Source organism: Lontra canadensis, unplaced genomic scaffold, assembly GCF_010015895.1.
Source record: "Lontra canadensis isolate GAN:19392208 unplaced genomic scaffold, GSC_riverotter_1.0 scaffold10, whole genome shotgun sequence".
NCBI classification, from domain to species: Eukaryota; Metazoa; Chordata; class Mammalia; order Carnivora; family Mustelidae; genus Lontra; species Lontra canadensis.
In genome coordinates, this window is record NW_022631004.1 from 13978152 (window position 1) to 13994738 (window position 16587).

Genomic DNA, 16587 nt, shown 5'->3' on the forward strand with positions numbered 1-16587 from the left:
ACATGGAGATGAGAATCATTGCATTCCATGCCATAAGCATCAAACGGAATTGGGCCCATAAATTCTTGAGCTATTGTTAAGCAAGCGTGATTAGCCCTCCCACTAACTCTACCCATCCAGGCATGGCCCCAGTCCCAAATAGAACTCTCCAGCCCAATCTTCTCATCCTCCAACTAGATGAATAGCCCCAGCAGGCTCCCGTTGCCTGGAGAAGGTTGCAGGCGACACAGGTTCCCCTTCCAGTGGCTACCAATTCCCTGTGGATTCTGCTTCTGTCATCTCCCTTTATCTCCCTTCATTGTTACTTCCCATCCTGGGCGAGACTCTACTTCTTCTTACCCTAATGGATGCATCAGCCTCCCAGTGGCTGCCCCCAGGTCTGTCTCTGCACAACTGTCGGGTAGAGTAGCCTTTATAAACCTTGGCACTCTCAATCCCGAGCAAGCCTTCACTTTCTAGCTGTTCGCCTGCATTCCTTCTGAGTTTTGCTGACCACGCTCCCCGTCCACCTCCTTTGTTGCCTGGGTGGCTCATCCCGTTAAGCGTCTGCATCAGGCTCAGGTCATGATCCCAGGGTCGTGGGTCTGGATCCCTGAACAGCAGGGAGCCTGCTTCTCCTTCTTCCCCTGCCCTCTCCCCCTGCTGATTCATTCTCTCTCTCTCCCTCAAATAAATAAATAAAATCTTAAAACAAACATACAAACAGAGCTATCCAAACACCCACGCTGCCCTCCCTGGTCAGGTGAGGGTACCCCTTTCTCTTTGGCCGCTCCCGTGTCTGATTTGATCTGTGCCTCTCTTGTAGCACTTACCACACTCCACCCTGTGGAATTCATGCACGGATGCGTCTGCCTGTCCAACTAGGTCGCTAAGTTCCTGCCTCACACTTCGCTTGCCTTTCTATTCTCTGTCCTGTCTGCCCACACGGCGGGCACTCTGTGATCTTTGCTGACTGATGACAATCACAGTCCCTGGGGCCCAGCCCCAGGCCGAGGGAGCCCAGAGGAGACCCTGGGAAAGCAGCTGCACACAGAACTGGCCCCTGGTGTGGAAAAGCACATGCTGTCTATGGGTGAAAAGAAATAAAACAGTTTTGCAAGAACAGGGACCAGCAGAAGCCCGGGTGGATTTCTCCTCAATGTAACGAAGTCCCATATGTTTCTGTGAAAGTTGGTGTGGTGTACTGGCTCGGGAAGGAGACGGAGCTGCCGTGTCCTAGCTCTGTGTCATCGAGAGAGTGATTGTAACCTCTGTATGCCTCAGTTACCCCACATATAACACGGCAGGAGGACAGTAGTTCCAACCTTTCTGCTTTGTTTTGAGAATTAAGTTCCTATTTGTGGCTGGCAGATTAAAAAGTCCTAATAGATGTCTGTTATTTTTAAAGTTATCACTAGTATCACTAGTAGTAGTCTGTGCCTCCCTGAAACACATCTTTGAATGAGGGAGGCCAGAGATGCCGCTCAGGATGGGGACTGTTGAGCAGAGTGGTTGGAAATCGACCTTCCTGTCCAAGGCCACCAAACAAACCCCTGGAGGGTTGAAATACGGGAAAAGGTAATGAGAGACTGCAGAGTCCAGAGAGACAGATCCCAAACAACCACCCCAAACATGCCTTCCATTTTTACAGCACTTCCCATTGATACTGCCCCAGAAGTAGGAGAAGTCTGGCCCTCGGTCCCAGCAACACTTCCCGCATGTCTTCCTTACACTGCCACATTCCAGACGTACCAAAGAAGCTTCTCAATGCTTTTTCAAATACAACAGTGACCCACCTGATATCCACTTCCTGTGATCCACAGAAAATGTGCAACCCAAAGGCAAGTCAAGACTAGAAACTTGAGTCTTACAATGACCCGAATCCTATTCTAGAATATCTCGGGGTACTCCATCCCATCCCTGACCCTAGGGTTAGTTCAACCTGCCTGAGGACAGGCACCCTCTCAGCACCTTCTACCCCATCAATCTCTCCATCTGCCACAATCTGAATATGTACCCCCATGAACTCATATGCTGAACCCCTGCCCCCCAGGGTGATGGTGTTAGGATGGGGGGCCCTTTGGGAGGTGACTAGGTCACTATAACAAACCCTCGAGAATGGGATCAGTGCTCTTACAAAAGACAGACGAGCAGGCTCCCCTCCGTAACGTAAGACACAGTAAGAAATCTGTACCCCTGGAAGGGGCCCCTCACTAACTGTGGCGGCACCCCAATCTCAGACTTCCAGCCTTCAGTGAGAAATAAATGTCTGTCATTTATAAGCCACCCAGTCATTGGATTTCATTAAAGCATTCCTACCAGACTGAAACACCAATCCAGTGTGCCCCCAGTGCAAGTCACCTGCCCCCAGTGGGGAGGCTGTCTGCTTTGTCCAGGGCTTTGGACTAATTCCCATGCCTCCTCCTTCCCAACTTGCAAGTTTTATGCTAATCTAGTGTATTTCCTAGTAAAGGTAACAGTCTCTGCAGACAACATCCGACTTCTAGATTTGGGTGCCCCCGTGGTGGGCCAGTCCTTGCCTAGTTAAGCTGAGGAAGTCTTTTGGCTGCCTAGACCAGGGTCTGCCAGAAATCCTGCAGGGTTTGTTAGATCATTCTAGGTCAAGATCAGAGTAGGCAGAGGTTTCTAGCCTCCTGCATTTCCCCTGGTTACCTAATCACACTCCTGGGGAGAGAGTTCCTAAGCGGGGTTCCTGTGCTGCTCAGCCTTTGCAATATGCAAATAGCTTGTGACTGAGCCCGGGTCCCTTGGGCAGTCAGGAAGTCCCCGTTTAAAACTTCTGAGTTTCTAGAGCTGAGGCCAGGAGAGGATCTTGCCAGCTTGGGGGCTCCAGCTCTAGTCTGTCAGGGGCTTCGGTGTTTGTGGGTCTGAGTTTGTGGAGAGGAAGGGACACTGCTGGGCAGGAAGAGGTCAGGGACTGTGCCCAGGGGACTGGCAGGCGGCAACCTAAGAAGTAACACTGGGTGCAGAGGAGAGGAAAGGGGAGGCTGGATGCGGGCTTACTGGCATTTGAAGCCTCAGTTCAAAGAGGTAGAAGTTTGCTGAAAACAAGTTCTCTAAAATTCTAGAAAGGTCTGGGCCTTTCCCATTTTTGGAGGTTCTCTGGATTAAAAGAGAAGAAATATCAAAATAAGGCAACAAATATCTGGATGTATTCTAAGTATTTACCTTCACTAATTATTAGTTTTAGACACAGACACATGCACAAGCACACACACACACATACATGCACACACAGTGGGACTTCACGAATGGACTCATTTGGAAGTAATAACAGGGGCTGTTTATCCTGTGTGGCCTGAGCCCAGAGGCCCTCTTGGCTTTGGGAGTGGCCCAGCCTTCCCTGAGAGATCCCCCTCCCCTCCGGAGGAAGCAAGGGGAGGCAGGTGGAGGTCCCGTAATTCTGGGCAGTTACGAAGTGCAGGGCATGTACCCTGGAAAGTGGTGATGCGGAGGCACGGGACAAATCAACCATGTGAGTGTCTGGGCTTGTCTGGATGTCCCTGCTTGGCCAAAGATCTAGCTAGGCAGGGACACTCACCCCCGCACGTACAATAGGCATTGGTGGGGAATCTCTCGTCAGAGTCTTGTTGAGTTCTCCTCTGGAGAGAGGGGACAAAAGCAGGTCCTGCTGAATGGGACGTGGTGGAGTCAGGCCCCGGTCAGGCCTGCTTTGTGGGTGGGATTGACCTTTCTGTGGGCCCGAAGTCACACTGTTCTCATTACTGGTTCTAGGGAGCTGGGGAGCATAGTCTCACTCTGATGGTTCTTATGAGGACTAATGCCCATGTTGGCTTGTTTCCAAGGGAGGTAAGGGAGGGGAAGAGCTTTTCCCCCAAACTGCTTGTCTCTCTGCTCCCTTCCCACTGAGCCCACTTCCCAACGAGGCTTCACTCTTAGCCTTTTGCCTTTGGTCTGCCATGCTCTGTTCAGCAGGAATCCCCCATCCTTGACACCCAACCAACCTCTTGATTTCCATCCACTGATTCCCTCACCTTGAACTTTGTCTATAAATCCCCAGCTGGCCCTGCTAGGTCTGGAGATGAGTCTACACTCTCTCCCCATTGCAATAGTCCTGGATAAAGTCTTCCTTGTTGGGTCAACAACATCTGCTCCATTGCTTTTCTTTGTGACCACACCTGTATACACGCAAACTCTTAACAGAGCGTGCGTAACAAATCCGCATTTGTTCTGTTGGGTTGTTTCATTATCTCTCCTGTGCTCAGAGAGGCTGCTGGGAAAGGCTGTTCAGGTCTGGGGACAAGAGAGCCATCTGTCACCCCTGGCCATGGGACCCCCTGTCAGGAAAGAGTTGAACATGGTCCCTGGGGCTGCAAGTGACTGAGGGGCCCCTCTCTTTGCTCTGCAGCTGGTCAGCTGTGTATTATGTCCTAGGGGCTCTGGAAGGAGCCACTACTGCCTCTGGCTGGGAGGAAGGAGGAGGGGAGCTGGCAGGGCAGCAGGAGAAAGGCCACCAGGAGTGTCTCCCTTCTAGGCTCTGCTCTTTTCCCTTGGAAAGGACTGTTCTAACCTTGGTTCCTGCAGAAGCACTCTCTGTCATTAGAGGCGGTTCTCAGCATATCTATTTTGGAGCTGCAGCTGGTTGCTTCTCAGAATAAACAGAGCTGTGATATTGGGATAAAAGAAGAAAGGAGTATCTTCTCTTTACGCCCTCCCTCTTCTCAGTGGTTTCCAACCTGCACTGCCCTCTTCTCGAAGGCCCTGCCCTAAGACCGCTTGCCCCTCACTCCCTGCCCTGTAGCTCCCATACTGCGATCTTATAATCACGGGTCCCCTCCTAAGCACGTAGGGGCCCCTGTTCTCGCCAGTCTCTGTGCGAGGCTCAGGGGCTGTAGGGCCTGCCAAGAACTCAATGTCAAGCAACACAGAGTTCATAGAGTAGGGACTTCCGCCAAAGAGCATAATTGCTGATCCAGCCTCCAGGGTTTTGCTGGAGCAACTGAGGTCCTCGCCGGGGATGTGGTGTGCTCTAGGGGTCAAGGAAAGAGCTGGAACATGCTGACCGTGCACCCTTCCTCTTACCTTAATGTGTCATGGTGCGGATGGTTGTGTTGTACTGCGGTCATTGACAAGGGAGCTTGGTGCTTCAGGGACAGAAGGAGAGTCAGATATTGTTTATTTTGGACAAAACAGATGTAGGGGTTCCCTGGTTTATTTTTTGGACTGAAATGGCTTCCGTGAGGGAGCAAGCAATCAGGGATGTTTTCCAGATACTTGGGTTTGGGAGGGTCTGGTTGTTAAGGAGCAGATGAAGAGACTTATGTGTGTGGCCCCATTCGAGGCCAAGTTACTCATTGTCTGTTGCTGTGCCTTCCAGCCCGAGTGGGCCTGACAGCGCCCCATGATTGTGCGAGCTCTCACCTTGTTTTGGGCTGTCTGGAGCGCTTCCTTCACCACCTGCATTTATCTGTCAGCCTGCTGTGTGGTTTGACCCACATGGGGTTACAGAGACAGACCCCAAGGAGGTGGTAGTCTCTGCAAATTGTACAGGTCTCCTCCGAAGTTCTTCCTACTTGGGGCGTAGAGCGGTCAGCCTCACCTCCGTTCCACTGGCCTCGCTGCGTAGATGCCAGACCAGCCCGTGTGTCATATTACCTGCAGCACCCCTGGGGAAAATCGGGTGAACCAAGACTGCTGCAACAGGTTTCCTCTCTTGCTTTTGTCTTTATTTTTAAAGACGAAGCTGTGGTTAGACTCTTAAATTAGTCTTTAGAAACCTTGGTGGATGGCTTGGTGGCAAATCTGTCAGTGTGCGTCTGGGTGAGGGGTACTGGGCCATGAAGGAGCTGCCCTCGGGGGCATCCCTGTGGGTTGAGAGGAGCTGTAGGTGCGAAGGTCAAGGTCAAGCACTGGAGAGGGGCCTGTGTCTTCCATGTGCAGTTAGAGGGGCCCAAGGATCAGGAATTTGGGTTTTGAGCTGAAGTGAACTTGGGGTTGGGTCTCAGCTCCACCATTTCCTTATCCTGTGACCTTGGGCTGCTGATTTAGTGCCATGGAGATTCCATTTCCTCATGTGTAACAAGGGGCTATTAATAGTATCTATTTAAAAAGAATTCATTCCTTAATTCCAGGTATAAATTACTGAACACCTCCTCCTTGTAAACACTGGACCTGGCACAAACTACAGTGGTTGGAAGGCCTCTGTCCTCATGATACTCATGTCTTCTGGTATATTGATTATATAGGGAAAAAATTTTTAAAATATATATATATAAATACAAATAATTTCAAGTATATTTTAATAAACTTATATATAAATATATAAAATTTATAAATATATGTTGCATATTTATTAATACATATATTTGTGTTATGTTATATATAAGAACATATAAATTTATACAATTTTCATATATATAAATAATATATAAACAAATATATATATAATATATAAAAATTTATGTACATTATTTTTCTTTTTAAAAGATTTTTTTATTTGAGAGAGAGAGAGAGCAGAACAAAAGAGAGAGCAGGAACAGGGGTGAGAGAGGCAGAGGTAGAGGGAGAAGTGGGGCTCGATCCCAGGACCCTGAGATCATGACCTGAGCCAAAGGCAGATGCTTAACAGACTGAGCCACCCAGGCCCCGTGTAAATTCATATATATATATATATATATATATAAGACTTAACACCATGCTTGAAACAAAAAGTGCTTGATAAATGGAGTTGTTATTGTTATATTCAACACTGGAAATATGGTATAAATGATCAGGCAAGAACAAAAAAAGTGGTTTTCATATGATACAATGTTTCGTTTCTTCCTGAGATTTGTAGCTGTCTTTTCTTTTGGTTAAAGAGCGTGTCTTACTCTCCTGAAGAAACAGAACCAATAGTATATATGGATTAGCAACAGCAAGCTGGAGACCCAGGAGAGTCCACAGGATAGTCCCAGAATGAAGGCCAACAGGCCCAAGACTCAGGAAGAGATGAAGTTTGCATTTGAGTTCAAAAGGCAGGAATCTGGGGCACCTGGGTAGCTCAGAGGGTTGGGCCTCTGCCTTCGGCTCGGGTCATGATCTCAGGGTCCTGGGGTCAAGCCCCGCATCCGGCTCTCTGCTCAGCAGGGAGCCTGCTTCTCCCTCTCTCTCTCTACCTGCCTCTCTGCCTACTTGTGATCTATCTCTGTCAAATAAATAAATAAAATATTAAAAAAAAAAAAGGCAGGAATCTGTTCAATGCCACACTTGAAAGGGTGGCAGGCAAGAAGAACTCTTTCATGTTCAGAAGGAGGTGAACCTTTTTAATTCTAGTAGACCTTCACCTGATTGCATGAGGCCCACCCACATTAGAGAGAGCAATCTGCTTTACTCAATGTACTAACTCAAATGTAAATCTAATCCAAAAACTTTACAGAAACACCCAGCATAATCTTTGACCAAATATCTGGACATTCCATAGACCAATCTAGCTGACACATAAAATTAAGCAGCACAGGGAGCCATGGCTAGAGAATGCTATAGCTGAAAAAGCCCTTGGGTTGCCAGGGTACTGAGTGACCACCCTGTCCTGAAGGGGAGAGGAACCCTGGCTGGGGTTGGCCCTCTTGATGAAATGCAAATAGTTGTCCCGGGGCTCAAGCCATTCCAAAGACATGCTTTTGTTAGTTTGCACAATGTTTTGTAAATTTATGCCAACATTTAAAGATTAAAAAGTTCACATGAGAAATCTGAATATCCAGCTTCTCATGAAATACAAGAAGTGGGCCTGTGGGGCTCAGGCGTCCATTTTTCCATGGCAATCATCAGCAGAGGTGCCTTGAGTCCTGGTAGGAAAACTCATTCCCCTCCAGCTAGGGAGTCACTTCCTAGACCATGTCACCCTGTCTGGACGCTCAGAATGAAGACTCAGCCTGCTCCTTCCAGCCCCTTCCCCCTCACAGGACAGCCATGCTCCACTAACCCCAAGACTGTGACCAAGTCTGCCCACCTCTCTGAGATTTCACATTCAAAATCTCCTGAAGAACTAGAAGTGGTCACATGGAGTTCAGGCATCTTTTTAGGTCCAGGTCCTATCTTCTTCAAGCTTGACTCTCAGAGATGGGCCTTAAATGAGATCTGCTAGAGCCATGGAATTGCAAAAAGCTTAATTCTCAATTTCCGGGGCACAAGGAAGGAACTGGAGGTGTTTAGACAGTAGAAGACATGCCCCTAAGGGAATCGAGAACTGCTTTGAAAATAGCTGAAGGGTTGTCAGATTGAAGAAGGAAGGACTGAGCTCATTTTGAATGTCCCCAGAGGCCAATAGCTGAGAGAAATCAGGTTTTTGGTGAGCATAACACAGACTTTTCTAGCTCCTTAGAAGCAGAGAAGACTGGTGCTTAAGGCAGTAAGACCCCATGGGCTGAGGGGGCCGTGGGGATCTTGGGGGGCATTCGTTTGCCAGACTGGAAGTTGACCAGGTCAGGGGTTCCAAACCTTTCCTGTGGGAGGTACACACAGACAATGAATTATCTGTACCTCACATGGGAGATAGACTGCCGGGGATGTGAACCCCAGAAGGGGTTGCCCACGGGCCTGAAGGTAAAGACCATGACAGATCCGATTTGAGGAGACTCAGGATTCGTTTTAAGCAGAATTTGTTTGGTACAGCTCGAAGACACTGAGATGATTCTTGGAGGAAGTTTATACTCATGAGTCCCAAGAAACAGGAGGCAGAGCATGCCAAGCAGAGGGATCCCATTGAAAATCCCCAGTGTAGGTCAGGGGGCACAGGGAGAGGGGAGAAATGTGGCCATGAGCCTCTAAGGTGTTTTCCTTGGGAAGGGATGGTGAAGCAGGGAAAGCAGGTCTAGAATTATTAGCTGGTTGGAGTAATTTCAGCAGGCTCTGGGGCACAGGGACTGTCCCTAGTTGTGTGGTACCTGTCCCTGGGGTGATTAGAGCAGGTGGCTTGACCCAAGGAGCGAGAGTCCAATAAACGAGGTGATGGGTGGTGGAGCTCCAGATTGGTTGGTTTGCGAATGAAAGTCATGCTCTGGAGAACTGGCTAGCACAAATCCCTCCAGACTCAGCAGGGCCCCAGAGGTCAAAGCGCCAAACACAGAAACTAGGAACCATGGTTAGGACAAGGCCCAGCCCACATGCCCTGAGGGGATCCTTCTCTTCAGGTGCACCAGGAAGAAGTTTCCATGGCCTTCCAGCCCCAAGGTGCTATGGACAGCACCTCCAGCCAGAAACACCCTGAGAGTCCAGGCTTTCTCTCTGTCTGTACATAGGGGACTCTAGGCTCAGAGAGGTGAGCAGATTTGTTAACAGTCTCGGGGTTAGTGGGGCATGGCTGTCCTGTGAGGCGGAAGGGGCTAGAAGGAGCAGGCTGAGTCTTCATTCTGAGCGTCCAGGACAGGGTGACATGGCCTAGGAAGTACCTCTAGCCTGCAGCATTGGGGTTCCCATTGGGGGCAGTGGGAAGAGGGGAGCACTGCAGTCCCTACCAGGACAGTTCTCCTGGTTCCCCATACCCTGCCCCAGATGCACAAGGAAGACTTAGAGCCAGAAGCAGCCTGGACAAGGACACCACAGCTCAGTCCCAGCTTTGTCTACCTGGCACAGAGCATCGGACTTGAGCAGCTCATTTCCCTCCTGGCATCAGCTTCATTGGCTGTGATGCATTCCTTCTCAACCTGCAATATAACACCCTTCCTGCTGGAATGAAGATTCCTGTTCCATTGTGCCCTCCCTGCCCCAACACACCATCGTTTATTCTGATGGGTAGATCTCAAATAGGCCTCCTGTGTTTGCATACCCCTGAAAAGCAGCCAGGGTTTGGAAACCACCAGGCCGGGAGATCTCCTAGACCCCCTCAACACGAGATCCCACACCATCCTGATCCTCTGGGCTCGTCCCTGTGGGGCCATTCGGAGCACCATACTGGGGAGGCAGTGGAGCAGAAATGACTTCTTGGAGTTCACAGCCACCAGTTAGGGGAGAGGAGGAACCAGAAGCCAGATCTCCTGTCTGTGTCAGGTTGACAAAATACCACCACCTCAGTGACTTCAACAACAGACCTTTGTTTCTCACTGTTCCAGAAGCTGGAAGTGCAAGATCAAGGTGTCCACGGGGTTGGCTTCTCGAGAGGCCTCTCTCTTGGCGCACAGATGGCGGTCTTCTCACTGTGTCTTCACCCCGGTCTTTTCTCTGTAGGCAGCTGATGTCTCTTTGTGAGTCCAGATTTCCTCTTTTTACAAGGACACCAGTCATCCTGGATTAGGACCCACCCGAATTAGGGTCTCCATTGACCCGAATCACCTCTTTAAAGGTCCTATCTCCAAATACAGTCAATTCTGCAGTCTTGGGAGTTGGAACTTGAACATGCAAAGCCTGGAAGCCTGCCTGGTGGGGCAGCATTCTTTCCTCTGCTCCTCATACCTCTCCCCTAGCGGGCCTCTTCTCCCCTACTCCATGGGATGCGCTCAGCATTGCTCCCCACCTTGGTTGAGCCCTGCATTTACTGAGTGTACTGTGCCCATCCACATCCAGGGCTGTGTTCTACCCATATGACCTGTTGGTTCCCAGCAGGGCCGTGGGCCATGGCAGTGAGCGGGGCATCCTGTGCTCGGGGTACATTCCCCTCACCTGGCACACAGCCACATGCCATTAGACACATGACAAACAATGGCGGTGCTGATGGCAGTGATGCTGACAGCTGAGAATAGAACCCAGGATTGGGAGGTTAGTCTGCTCCGCCCATGCTATGGGGACCAGCCAGCTCAGCACAGGGATGAGCAGGGACCAGAGTTCAAAGCAGACTCAGTGGTCAAATAGGAGGCACAGTGGTGATTATAAGACTCTGGGACAACATCTTAGGGGATGCACCTTCAAAGCCTGTGTACAGCTCTAAAGTCCGAGGAAGCTGAGACCAGAGCCAGAGAGCTGGGAACTTCAGGGTCAACCTGGGCCAGCTTGACTGCCCCCCTACCCAGTGCCCCTGCCGAAAGACTGAGTGGCCTCTGGGGGTGTCTGCTTGCCATCAGTGATGTCAGCCTGGCTCGTCCAAACTCATCCATTGAGGTGGGCATTAAAATGTGTATGGACAGCAGGCAGTCCTGGTATGAAATGATCTAGGAACAGCCCACCCCACCTCAAATTATCATGTGTCTCTGCAGTCCTGTGTTGAGAACGAGGACTGGCCGTGCAAAGAAGGGGTGGGGGGTTGTGCAGCTCAGGTGAGGGAGCTCCCCAGGCAGTGCCAGCACCTGCCAGGAACAGCTGTAGGAAAATTCCTTGACCACATCATAGAAAGGGACTCTCCGGTACTAAAAATAGCCCCAAACTGGAACAAGCGGGTTGCCTTTGACAAGACTGAGTCTCTGTCTTCGAAATGTTTGCGTAGACGCTTGAACCAGAGGAACACAGATGAGTTGTGATCATGAGCAACCCTTGACCTTAGGGTTCCAGGTTCACCAAGTGTGGTTCTATACGTTATTTGTGTTAATATTCATAACGGTTCTAGGCAAGATAGGGTTTTCATGTCCAGCTTGGGTGGGTGAGCTCGCTGAGGTTCAGGTTGGTAACAGGATTTGTTCCAGATGTGTTGACTAGGCAGGAGAGACCTGGAAGTTGTGCTTCTTCTGCTCCCTAATGTGGCACAAACCTGCCCCTCCTGGAAACCTCCTTTGGCTGCCAGTTGAGAGGCCATTGTTCTGACCCTTTTTCTGCATTCTGTTGAGTGTGGACTTGCACCCTTTTGGAGCCAGCATCCCCTGCCCTGTAAAGGAACCAGCACCCCCTCCAGAGAGAAGAGAAAGGAGACTGGGCAAGTGCTTTGTGAACTGCCACTCAGTCTTCCATGTGTGAGGAAAGAGTCCCTATTTAAGGTCACCTTTGAAATTAAACACCCTGGGCATTTAATTTCACATTCTGGGTAGGCAAGCACCTAGGCTCGGGTTGGAAGAAGCTTCTCCCTCATGGTGGGCAGGGTGAGGTAGCCATCAGAGAGGTATTGGGTATGGAAGTTTCTAGAGAACAAAAGCTTCCACCCCTGTGTGACTCTGTACCTGACCTGGCTGGTGTCATCTGCATGGTCGTCTGTAAGGCATCGCTTGGTCTCATACTTGCCAGGGCATTCACCCGGGTGACATGGGCCTCCCAACCAAGGTTTCAGGGCTGTGGTTTTACCCTTCAGAGGGCCTCTGTGCTCGTTCCCACAATCAAGAGTCCAGTTCTGTGTCTTTGGGGAAGTCACTCAACATCTCTGGCCTCATCTACAAAACAAAGGAGGTAAAAACCCGATTAGTTATAAGGCCCTTCAAGAGCTGATTCTCATTACTGGTGAGTTTATCATTTTAGTTGATCTGTTTTCCCTGATATCAATATCCCAAGTCATTCCTTCTTTTTTTTTTTTTTTTTTTTTTTTTTTTTTTTTTTTTCCCCCCCCCTCCTTTTTTTTTTTTTTTTTTTTTTTTTTTGTCTCTCTATTTTCCCACCCCTCGCAATTTTTTTTTCTCAGCCTCTCGTTTCTCCTGCAAAATCCTAGGAGATTTCCTGTAGCTAATGATTTTAGCTCCCAGAATCTTAGATCCAAGAGGGCACTTTGGGAAGCAGCTAATCTGGTCCTGCAGCTTTACCCTGGAGTTCAGGGCCCCTGAGAAGTACTTTGGGGGTTCTGCCAACATTGAAGTATTTTCCGCCAGACAGTGAGGAGTTAAACCGCCTCAGGAATCGGGCTATCACTTTTAACAGTTTGAAATATTCATGCTTTAGACTTTGTTGGAAACATGTTCCTGTCCCCTAATCTCTTCATTTTCTCTGATGAGAAACCTGAGGTCCCCACAGGTGAGGTGAGTTGGCCACGTTATCAAAGGATCATCCTGGCGCTGAAGTTGAATGTGATTCAAAAGACTTAAACATTATTGTTTTTTGTGTGTGCATGTAAAGGATGAGAAAATTCTCAGTCAATAGAAGGAAAGAATAGAATGAGGGGTGGTGGGGGGAGCTCTGGAGGCTCTTGAAGACCTCAGTGTGGACAGAACAGCCACCATGAGGGGAAGGGCCCCAGGGCTCGCTCCTCTCACCCCCTGCCACAGAGCACTTTCTGGGTTCTGCTGTGCTCTCTCTCCCTCCCGCCTCAAGTCTGTGGTAAAGCTGTGGAGAAGTGGGTTGCTGTTCTTTTTTCTGACTTCCTGTGTGCTTCGGAAACCTCAATGAAATGAGAGCTAAAGGCAGAAAGGGCCAAGGACTGTTATGTCAAACATAGACTTATCCCTGGCATGGGGGGTGGGGGGGGCCAGATTTGTGATTTTTACAGACCAGAGCCCAGCGTTGTAGCCCCTGAGCTCCCCACCGGGCTGCTAGGGAAGTCGCCTGGGGCTGGAAGTAGGTGGTGAGCACCTCACTCTTTTCAGGCGTGGCTCCAGTATAGCTATACAGATAGCCCAAGTGATTTTTAAGAACTATTCATCATTGAGGCCAAACCCACTAAAAAGGAAAACTCAATTACCTTTCCAGTACAGTTGGTGCATTTTCTTCGTGTCTCCCTTTCTGCCTACACCCTCCTTGCAACCATGGCAGCGTCTTTGTGTAGCGGGTATGCGTATAGTCTTCCGAGTTTTTAATACGACCTTGATTGCAGAAGCCCAAGTGGGCTCCTTATCAGTTACCTTTCCAGGCAGACAGGAATCAATGAATGAGTGCAGCTCTGTACCTCCGTGAGAAGGACAGAGCTATGGGGAAACACCCTGCATTTCTTTTCTCTTTCTATTCCTTTTTTTTTTCTTTTTAAAGATTTGTTTATTTGTCAGAGAGAGAGACGGAGCACAAGCAGGGGGAGCAGCAGGCGGAGGGAGAAGCAGACTCCCCGCCGAGCTGGGAGCCCCATGTGGGGCTCCATCCCAGGACCCTGGGATCATGACCTGAACCCAAGGCAGCAGACACTTAAACAATTGAGCCACCCAGGTGTCTATTTTTTTTTTTTTGATGACACATTGCTGAGCCCATAAACCCCCATTTTCAGGGCCTCCTATTCAAAAACAGTGTCCCACAGCAGACCCTATGGGTCAGTTCTTTCTTGGCCTAGCCTGGACACTTGGCTTAGTTTCTATGCCTGACGTGGGATCCATGAGACCTTTCCCTTCCATAGCTCTTTTAAAAAGGTAACGGTAATTTTGCCTTCCTTTGGGCTCAGAAAATTTGGGGTTGGGTTTTCCCTTTGTGTTTTATTTTGTTCTTCTAACCAGGAAAGAAAAAGATCCTCCCCCAGTTGGAGTAGTGTTTGGGAAGATGACTCTAGGCTGGGGGGTTTTCTCACCACCACACTCGACATTCCCAATCATGGCTGGAGTTTTAAAAGACCCGGGTTCCCTCAAATTTTCTGAGCTCTGAATAACTAAAACCACCTGTTTCTTCTCTTTCTGTCCATTTCCCAATAATGGGCTTGGGTAACAAGAGACTGAAACAGAAACCACTCCTGTGCTCTGAAGTAAAGGCTCAGAGACACCCAGGAAGTTCACATATTTGAGAACGAGTTCTAACTATAGGACCCGGCCTGGTAATGAGAGGCCTCCAGACAGGGAATCAGGAGACCACGGTCCCAGCCAAGAGTCCTCATGTGTCAGCCTCTTTGAACCTCAGGTCTCTCCAGTGAGACAAGGGCCAAAACCACTGTCCCACCCGCACCTCTGCTGCCTGTGGGTGAGTATCAGAATCACCTGGGATGTCAGTAAAAAGTACACGTGGCTGGACCCAGCCCCAGAGGTCTCTACTCACTAGGGTGGGACTGAGCCTTGCAATGTGTCCAGCTGTTTATGTCTACATTGTTACCGAAAAATTATTCAGATCCTTGTTAAAGATGGTAAGGAGGACTTTATTTAGGAGGATATAGCAATGGGGTTTTGCTGTAGGGGAAAGTCATGAAAATAAAACGAGGAGGAGTAGGGATTGATAGCTAAGAAGCAGGGTAGGGGATCAGTGGATGGAAAAATTGCTCAGAGTGTAGGGTAATTCTTTTCTGAAGGGACGTAATAGGATTGCTGCTGAAGGCGGGCCAGGGCAATCTGATATTACCTAGGTGATGGGGATGGAAGGGGGGCGGTGGGAAATTCAATCACATATCAAGAAAAATCAACTGTGGAAGGTGAGGAATCCTGGCTAAGGCCACCTAGCAGGAGTCTTGCTGAAGACAGACTCCATGAGGACAGAGACGGAAGCTAAAGCTCAGGGCTGGTCGAGCGGAGGGCTCAAAGGAAGCCAACTGAAACGTGGTCAAGGAGAGAGTCTGTCAGTATACATACTGACACGTGTGCACACAGCCACGGTGATGCAGCCATGGAACCAGGTGCTGTCTGAGACCGTATTGTAGGTCCAACAGTCTGGCCTTGTCACGATTAGGATCTAGAATCCAAAGGACAGTACCAGGAGGTGTCTGTGGGCCGAGCGAGGCTGCCTTCACGGGCAGCCCAGGGCCTGGCATCACTGCAGGGTGTGGGGGCAAAGAGCCCCAGCTCTGCTCTCTACTTGCTCTGTGGCCTTCCGGAAGTCACTTGCCTCAGCCTCACCTCCCTCATCCATAGGATAGATGATAACAGCGTGTTATGAGTGTATAACAGTGTGTTATGAGCACTGAATGGGCTCACTGTGCATGTGAGTTGTGGGCCTAGGGTCAACCTAAGGAAATGCTATTAGTTCTAGGAAGTGAGCCCCTTGGTGTGCATGCAGCGGTGGAGGAAGGAAGAGGACACGCAGTCAGGGTCCCAGGGGCATGGGGCTCCCTGCTGAGTGGCCCACGCTCTGCTCTCTCAGAGGACTGTCTGCAGCCGCCGAGAACTGTCTAGTCCTGGGGCTCTCCCCGCAGATTATACTGGGCTATCTCTCCTCCCTGTTCACCCCCGATCCTGAGTGTAGAGAAGATCCAGAAATCTGGATTTCCAGGGCCTGTTTGCTCTCTCTAGTCTCGATTTTGAGGCCAGGGATTGGCCCCCCTTCGGGGCTACATGCAGAGCCCAGAAAGGAGGGTTGTGTCACAAAGGCAGGTTGAGGTGGACAACGGAGAGAGGGCTGGCTCCACTCCTGTGGAAGTCACTGATTTTTTTCATATAGTTAACCTACTGAACCGTTGAAGAACTTAGGATCCTTTATCTGTATGTCATTCTAAATGTAGATGCATTTTTATGTCGCTATAATCAGGATGTGAACTTCGTTTCCTGTCCCTTCGCATCTTTATACAAATGTCTTCATGTACTACCAGTGCTCGTATATTTTTTTAAGATTTTATTTATTTATTTGACAGACAGAGATCACAAGTAGATGGAGAGGCAGGCAGAGAGAGAGGGGGAAGCAGGCTCCCCACCGAGCAGAGAGCCCGATGCGGGACTTGATCCCAGGACCCTGAGATCATGACCTGAGCCGAAGGCAGCAGCTCAACCCACTGAGCCACCCAGGCGCCCCCAGTGCTCATATTTTAATCGAGTTTATCATTATCGATAGTGCCTAGAATCCCCGCAACCCCCCAGGCAATGCTCTGAGGATTTTGTTCTGATTTTACAATCTCCCTGCTATAAATAGTCCAGGTGTGAACATCTTTGTGCATATGATCCATGCTCTCCCCCGTTGGGGGTATGGGGTGCGTTTCCCCAA

At 49.6% G+C, this 16587-nt stretch overlaps 1 protein-coding gene across 5 annotated transcripts in view; it reads left to right on the forward strand.

Moving 5' to 3' along the window:
* The window catches only part of PTK2B (protein tyrosine kinase 2 beta), a 121202-nt gene that overhangs the window by 36333 nt on the left and 68282 nt on the right, over window positions 1-16587 (forward strand). Inside the window, exon 1 of one of the 5 annotated variants that reach the window (XM_032855654.1) lies at window positions 14450-14646. The exons of the other annotated variants lie outside the window; for them this stretch is intronic. The gene's annotated coding sequence lies outside the window, so the exon portion shown is untranslated. Of the gene's footprint in view, window positions 1-14449; window positions 14647-16587 lie in introns of those variants that run through there. 5 annotated transcript variants of the gene reach the window in all.